The following is a 3,489-nucleotide window of genomic DNA, read 5'->3' as shown; positions in this document are numbered from 1 at the left end:
TTCAGACATATCCATCATATTTAAAAAAAAAAATTAACACTTTAAAATGTTTTAGAAGATATACAAAGGTGTTGTTATTTTCACTGATTCTATACATACAATATATTCTCATACTGTACGACTTAAACTTTCCAATGCTTGAGTAGTCCAGAATGACTTAAGACTCCCTGTTGCCTGGTACTAAAATGAGGGCATGCATGTTCAGGCTGGCTGTGTAAGGCAGTAAGGTGTCCTGATGTGCCAGATACGGGGGCATTCCACGAGGTCCCGGTCCGAGTTTTCCACATTTGACTGGCTCTGGGAACCTGGCCCACACTTATAAACTACCAATCAGGCCAATCTTCCCCCACAGTGGAAAATTCCATTGGTCATCAGACCTGTGCTTATCACTGGGATCACAGTCACTGACAAGCCCTGGAATCTATCTGGAGTTCCATAAGGGTCAGTTGCGGCGCCACTTAAAGTTTTCAAGCGATGGTGACATACTGTTAAGAGAAGTCTCCAGGCGCATCATTTGTGTTTTAATTAGTTGCTGCACAGCTCAGCTGCTCCTGTATGTTGCACCTTCTCTCAATGGGTCACTGCCATCTTTGGTAATACATTGTGTGCAGTATTTTTAAAAATGATTTATGAATTAATCACATTCTTTATGTCAGGGTGAAAGGTTATTTTTGTCTTCATGTACCGAAGTGGCTGTTATACAGATTTGTACTGTTTCCTGGTGTTGTCTCATACTGTAGCCACCTCAGTGCTTTCTCGAACGATCATTGTAGGCTTTAGGGCAGGGATACTCAACTAGATTCAGCTGCGGGACCTTTTCTTTGTTTTCTTGAGAGAGGGTGGTCAGGGGGCCGGAACATAATTACAAATCATTTGTAGACTGCAAATTGACCGCAAGAAACCCAAACATATATAATATTTGACTAAAACATAATCATTTCAAACCTTGCTTACATTTGTATATGATGGAAATACTTGAACATATTTCCCAAATTAAAATAACTTGAAGCTGATTTCCTAGTGTTTAATGTCCAACAATGAAAATTCTACCAAAAAACCTAGGGTGCCAAATTAAACCGCAGGCTGCCAGTTGAGGAACCCTGCTACAGGGAGACCCTTAAGTAACCAATGGTTCGTTTTTAGAATATCGCAGAGTTGTGGCACATACAAAATATTTCAATTAATTATGACATTTCACAGACCAGGTCATCTCAGTACAGCTTTGTTTGGTTTGGCTCAGTAGTGTGAAAAGCCTTTCTTTGTGGTAGGCATTCACCATATTGCTCTCTTTTACTCTGTGTTCTTAGGCCAGCATAAGATATGAGAGCAACCTCATTGAGATGCATCTCATGTCTGAAGGCACTGCAGACTCCTTGGAGGAGTGCCCTACTGTAAATGACAGAGTATTAGGATCTTATTAGCTCACTTCACCGCTGCCTAGAAAGGTGTTTTAGGATGTAATGAGGGCCTTCTGCACCGAGTCTATGGGGAAGAAGAGGTAATATAATAATAATAATAATAATAATAATAATATATAATATAATAATATAATAATAATAATATAGGTAGACAAATACTCTGGAAGTGTGGAGGCAGCCACAACACGGGCTACTAGTTTTAATGGGTTTCGAAGTCTGGAGACTTGGGAAATTTTGAGTACAGGTAGTGGCCTTCAATAGGTTATAGATTCTGCATGGCTGTAGATCAAGTATTGATTATTTTTTTTTGTTTACACATTTCTTGTGACTAGTCTAAAACAACACTTGCTGACCTACAAACAAATATACTACTGTATAAACATCAATGCAGTCATTTCTGCAAAAATTGTCCCTATACGTCTAAGACTTTGGAACTACAGTATGTCAAATTGAGCAGAGTGACTGATTTATCTATGATTTATCCCATAACTTTATTCATGTGAGGTGAATTGATGTCAAAGTTGTATCCTGTGAAACTCATGGTCATCCTATCCAAATAGAAAGAGAACCTATACAAAGTATGTAATAACAAAAGTACTGCCAGTGGCAATGTGATATTAGAACAATCCACATCATTCAAGCCAGATTTATAACAACTTGAGCTAGCAGTTAGCCAGCATCCTAAACTGTTATCTTTGAGCTGATACAATGAAAGAACATAGACAAATGTTTTCAATATACTTCCTGTAAAGGATTGTACTGACATAGATGGTACAGATCCGTGTTTCCAAACTTTGGTCCTTGAGTACCCGCAACAGTACACATTTGTGTTGTAACCCTGGACAAGCACACCTGACTCAACTTGTCAACTAATCATCAAGTCCTTAATGAGTTGAATGATGTGTGTTAGTTATGAGCAACGATGAAACTGTGTATTGTTGGGGTTACTCGAGGACCAGGGTTGAGAAAGTGATCGGTAAGCTGCTCAGATAGCTGATGCTTGAAGTTAGTGAGGGAAATATGTCTCCAAATTCAGTGATTTAAATTTTTTTTTATTTTTATTATTATTATTTATTTTTTGAAATTTGTTCCAGTTATTGGCAGCAGAGAACTGGAAGGAAAGGCAGCCAAAAGAGGTGTTGGCTTTGGGGATGACCAGTGAGAGATACCTGCTGAAGCGTATGCTACGGGAGGGTGTTATGGTGACCGGTGAGCTGAGAAGGCTTATAGATGACCTGGAGCCAGTGGGTCTGGCGACGAATATGTAGCGAGGGCCAGCCGGCGAGTGTATAGAGGTCACAGTTGTGGGTGCTATTGGGCTTTGGTGACAAAACGAATGGCACTGTGATAGATTGCATCCAGTTTGCTGAGTGGAGTATTGGAGGCTATTTTGTAAATGACATCGCCGAAGTCAAGGATCGGTAGAATAGTCAGTTTTACAAGGGTATGTTTGGCAGCGTGAATGAAGGAGGCTTTGTTGCGAAATGGGAAGCCGATTCTAGAGGTACTTAATGAGTCTGGAAGGAGAGTTTACAGTCTAGCCAGACACAGAATATGTGGACAACTACAAATACCTAAGTCAGAACCATCCAGAGTAGTGATGCTAGTCGGGTGGGCGGGTGCGGGCAGCAATTGATCGAAGAGCATGCATTTAGTTTTACTAGCGTTTAAGAGCAGTTGGAGGCCACAGAAGGTTTGTGTGGCATTGAAGCTCGTTTGCAGGTTTGTTAACACAGTGTCCAAAGAAGGGCCAGATGTATACAGAATGGTGTCGTCTGCGTAGAGGTGGATCAGAGAATCAAAACGTTTTGAGAATGATACAAATATACATTTTCACAAAGTCTGCTGCCTCAGTTTGTATGATGGCATTTTGCATATACTCCTGTTATGAAGAGTGATCAGATGAATTGCAATTAATTGCAAGGTCCCTCTTTGCCATGCAAATGAACTGAAAATTCCACTGCATTTCAGCCCTGCCACAAAAGGACCAGCTGACATCATGTCAGTGATTCTCTCGTTAACACAGGTGTGGGTGTTGCCGAGGACAAGGCTGGAGATCAGTGTCGTGCTG

This window comes from Oncorhynchus gorbuscha, linkage group LG10 (genome assembly GCF_021184085.1).
Source record: "Oncorhynchus gorbuscha isolate QuinsamMale2020 ecotype Even-year linkage group LG10, OgorEven_v1.0, whole genome shotgun sequence".
NCBI lineage: Eukaryota > Metazoa > Chordata > Actinopteri > Salmoniformes > Salmonidae > Oncorhynchus > Oncorhynchus gorbuscha.
This window is presented reverse-complemented; position numbering follows the sequence as displayed.